The sequence below is a fragment of the Arachis ipaensis genome, chromosome B06 (genome assembly GCF_000816755.2).
Source record: "Arachis ipaensis cultivar K30076 chromosome B06, Araip1.1, whole genome shotgun sequence".
NCBI lineage: Eukaryota > Viridiplantae > Streptophyta > Magnoliopsida > Fabales > Fabaceae > Arachis > Arachis ipaensis.
In genome coordinates, this window is record NC_029790.2 from 79,173,316 (window position 1) to 79,178,524 (window position 5,209).

The following is a 5,209-nucleotide window of genomic DNA, read 5'->3' on the forward strand; positions in this document are numbered from 1 at the left end:
TCTTTCTGATCTCTCTGCCTTCTATTTATCAGATTATTGGCTTTGACCAATTCAAGGTGGAGACCCTCTATCTATCATTCAGTGAGATCGCTCCTTGGCTCTTTAAACTGAACTAAGTCCAACTCCATAAGGAAAGCCTCTGAGGTATGTATGTATGTATGTATGTATATATGTATGTATAAAAGAAAAAGTATTTCCAATTTTTCAAAGAAAATTCGATGTAATTTTCAGTTAAAGGCTCCTACTAAGCTTGCCGCTCACTCAGCACTATATAGAAGGCTTTATATAGTGGTTTTTTTAAGTTAGTTTTAAATGTTTAGTAGTTGTTCTCAATGTAGCGGAATAATATATGGTTAGTGGATTGTTTAGTAAACTTGTCGTTCGCTCATCACTGTAAAAGAGACTCTATTTTGTTTTTCTAAGTGAGTTTTAAATGTTTAGAGTTTAGTGGTTGTTTTCAATGTGGTGGAGTAATAAATATTTAATGGATCATTTAGTAAGCTTGTCATCTACTCAACACTATAAAAAGAGGCTCTATGGAATATGTAAGGCAGATAAGATTTTTGTTAATTGTGAGGTTTCCTCTCTCGTTAACTTCTTCATAGAATTATCTAAATCTATCAAGGGTGTTCATCCTTATACCTTTCTTAACCTTATCAATATTTTAATTATGGCACTTTGTTCTATACAAATATATCGGTCCATAGCCTTGTCTATCTCTCTAAATTTACAACTCCGATTTTGATCATCCTTGAGTCTAACTTGTGATTCAAAATATGAGTTTTCTTCTTTTTATAGAATCATCAAATTCTAAGACCTATAGCATAAGATACAAGGTCATGATAAGTTGTGCAAAATTCTGCTTATTTCCAATCTTGATAGATCCTTTTTAGGTGATTCATCGAGTTTGAATCATATAAATGAGGTATAAAGTTAATTTAAGGGAAATATGGGAGTACATTATGAAATATCTCATCTTAGTTACCAATTTAAAAGCACAAGAGTTAGAGTTGTTTGAAGATATACTCATACATTGTATTCCGATCCTTTTTCTTGAGCACTTTGAGCAATTCGAAGTGAGTTATAAAATTTTAAAGGACTCTTAATCTCTGAATGCACTTTTATCATTGTGTCCAGGAAAAAGAGACAATATAGCAAGATAAGACTAAAAGTGGTCGCAAGGCTTTGTTTTCTTATTACAAGAGAAAATGTGATTCTATTACAGTGCAACTTTTTAGTTGAAAAATGTCAAAAGGATAGAGTCACAACCCATTTCTTTTGGAAGAAAGTGAGACATATGAAAAAAGATTGTGCTAAATATATCACTTGACATGCAAATAAGGGTATAATTCTTACCTATTTTAATTTTGAAGGTAATTTTAAGTTTAGCTCACATTGATAGTTGGTAGGTAGTACATTTTCTTGCTAATAATCATGTAAGTGTTATAGGATTGCCTATGGAAACAACGTCCAAGTTATGTTGAAAAATATATCATGGGATAGAAGGCAATATAGCTGCAATAAAAGCTATATGAACATTCAATTAATGTTTCAATATTAGATTTTATTTGGATGTAAGTGATGTTAAAAAATATATCATGGGATAGAAGGCAATATAGGTGCAATAAAAGCTATATGAACATTCAATTAATGTTTCAATATTATATTTTATTTGGATGTATTTGAGACATTTTATGTATTTATTAGTTTTTGTTTTCTTGTTTGGACAAATGATGATATTATTATTCATTGATGAGCAGATATTTTATACACTTTTTGGCATTGTTTTCATATAGTTTTTAGTATATTTTGTTTAAGTTTTATTAAGTTTTTATAGGTTTTTGTGCAAAATTCACATTTTTGGATTCTACTTTGAGTTTGTGTGTTTTCATGCAATTTCAGGTATTTTCTGGCTGAAATTGAGGAGCTGAAGCAAAAGTCTGATTCAGAGACAGAGAAAGCACTGCAGATGCTGTCAGGATCTGACCTCCGTGCACTCAAACAGGCTTTTCTAGAGCTACTGAAGTCTAAATGGCACGACCTTAACGGCTCTAGAAAGCTAACACCTAGGGCTTTCCAGAAATATATAATAGTCTATACTTTATTTTGAAATCGAAGGTCCAAAACTGGCATTCGACGCCAGCCACCAGCCTCATTCCTGGCATCCAGTGCCTACAAGGGAGCAAGTGGAGTTCAACGCGCAAAAGGGGGTCCCTAGCCAGCGTTCAACATCATTAAGGGACATTAGCACGTGGTAAACACTTAAGCTCAGCCCAAACACTCACCAAGTGGGCCCCAAAAGTGGTTTTCGCACTACAAGACTAGTTTATCTTATTTTTGTAATCCTTAGTCATTAGATTAGTATACATAGGTGAAGATCGTTTATGTTTAGCATCCTATCCCCCCTCCCCATTCGAATATTTCACTAATTTTGTATAGTATGAGTCACTAACCTCCTAAGTAAGGGTTAGGAGCTCTGCTGAGTTTCATGGATTAATAATATTACTGGTCTATTTCCAATACAATTCTGATTCTATTCTAAACACAATCAATTTGCCAATTTCTTGATCTAATTGTCATAAGAAGAGGTTAAGTGCATTTCTCTCATCCATACGCCACATAAGTTCTCAAGATCTCAATTCCTCCCGAATGGTTCGGTATTGATCAAGAGAGTTGTGAGAGATAGAGCTCCAAACTAATTTCTATAATTCCCCTTCCGAGGCTCACATAGAAATTCAATGGATCTAAACCCCCTTTCGGAGTGAATAGATCAAATGAACATGGAAGTTATCTCTTAGCTACAACAAGCAGATTGAGAAGAAGAAGAATTTCATTCAATCATGTGAATTACAATAGAGCTCCTCCCCCTAATGATTGGGGTTTAATTAATCATTGCTCTAAGAACAAGTGTAGGAAATTGAGATTGCATGAAATTAAACTGAACTTAATAGAAACTAAGATGTAAAATTGCAGAAAAGAAGAAGTGTTTAAAATGGCATTAAAATAAACTAAACTCAATACAAAACAAAAAAGAAAGTTGCAGAATGTAAAATCAGTACAACTGAGAAAATGCTAAACTAAGCTCTCTGGAGTCTCTAATCCTCCAGATGCTTTTCAAGTTCAAAACTCTTCCTATATATACTCCTCTTCTCATCTTCAAATGGGTCTTCAAGTACTTGGATGTGGGCTTTTGGCCTTGGTTGAAGTAAGTTTGGAATGACTCTTGAAGTTAACGCTGAAGTTAGTACACTAACGTTGCATGAGTGCCCCTGAAAAATGGCATTGGTGCTGGCGTTATCATGCTAACGTTATCACTAACGATTTCCAAGTCACGCGTACGTGGCGCCCACGTGTACGCGTCAACGCTGTTTTTGGCCATGTCACGTATACGCATCGCCCATGCGTACACGTGACTGGCGTTAGTGACACAACGTTAGCGCGTTAACGCTCTTCTCACGCGTGCGCGTCGCCCATGCGCGCACGTGAATTGTCAATTTCTACGCTCACGCGTACATGTCGCCCATGCGTATGCATCGCCCACGCGTACTTGTCGTCACCAATATTTTCAAGCTTCAATTCATGAATTTGTTGAAGACGTTAGTGTGTTAACTTGAAGTAACATTACCACACTAACGTTGGCACCCTTTCTTGTGTAGTAAAGTTGGTGAGCCAACTTTGGGCCACCAACGTTGCTTGTCACCTTTGCAACATTAGTGGGCAACGTTAGTGAGCCAATTAGACCACTAACGTTTCTCCCCTCTTCTTTGGCAACGTTGATGGGCAACGTTGGTGAGCTAACTTGGGCCATCAACGTTGCTTTCTCCTTCCTTGAGCCAACGTTAATGGGCAACGTTGGTGAGCCAACTTAGGCCACCAACGTTGCTTCCTCCTTCCTTGGCACCGTTAACCATAGCGTTAGTGGGCTAACTTTGGCCACTAACGCTATAACCTCTTCTTCTTCCTTGCCTTTGCTTTGCTTCTCCTTACCTATCATCAACCAAACAAATGCATCAAAGCCTTGCCATAATCACAAGATAATACACTATTCATTGCATCAAGTAATTCTTGCATCAATCTCATGAAAATATTTGTAAATCACAATGTTTGATTTAATCAAGACATACATACATTACTCATCCAAATACTTGCTTATTACCTAAGAAATGCATGAAAACCAAGTAAAACCTAATGAAAAAGGCTTGTGAAACTAGCCTAAGATGCTTAGGCATCACAACACCAAACTTAAATCTTGCTTGTCCCCAAGCAAGCAGTAGAGAATAAGAGAATTGAATGAAAACACAGAGAGATACAAGCCCTTATTGACAGATATTCAATCCTGGTTAATGGGGTTTTATGCATGATATCATAGTGATTCTTCTTTGTGGCTAAAGTGGTGACACTCCTTTGGATCCTTATTTTGTTTGAACCCTATGAGACTTGTTATTGTTGGAATTTGTGCAAGTGAAAGCGTAAAATGAAAAGAAAATGGCACAATCAATAATAACCAATTCAATAATGAGAAGAAGACTACTTATTCATCATGAAACATAATGAGATAGTCACATGGTAAAGGTACTTGTTGCAAAAGGTGATAAGCTTGATAAGAGTCAAGTTAGATAACTCAAACAAAAGCAAAGCATTTAAAACAAACAAGTGCCTTGTAATGTCATGAATTTGAAATGAAAATCATGATGAACAAGTAATTCAATTCAATTAACTAAAGTAAAAGTGCACACTTCATGATTAGGATGCCAAACAAGGATATAGTTTAATGCATATGGTAGCTTCAACATATGAATCAAACTCAAACTTCATATAGGCAATAAAACAAAGACTTGATGCTCAGTGCACATATTCATAAAAAATTAAACCAAAATTGAAGCAAGAAGCAACACAATCAACATCAAGCAAACACGTGCAACTTATTTAATTACAAAAAACTAAATCGAAACTAATATAATTACTAAAATGAAAATTAAATGCAAACAAAACTAACTAGGAAAAGTAGGAAGCAGGGTAAAAGTAAGAGAAGAGAAGGGTGGAGGGGGTGGAAGTGCGTTAGGGCTGAGGGAAAAGTGCAAAAGAAATTTGCTCAAAACAGCACTTGTGCGTACGCACACGTATGTATGTGCACACACACAAGGTGGAACAGGGGATACATGCGCTTGCACAAGTCGTGCGAACGCTCTGAATAGAGAGGGGAGTAAGA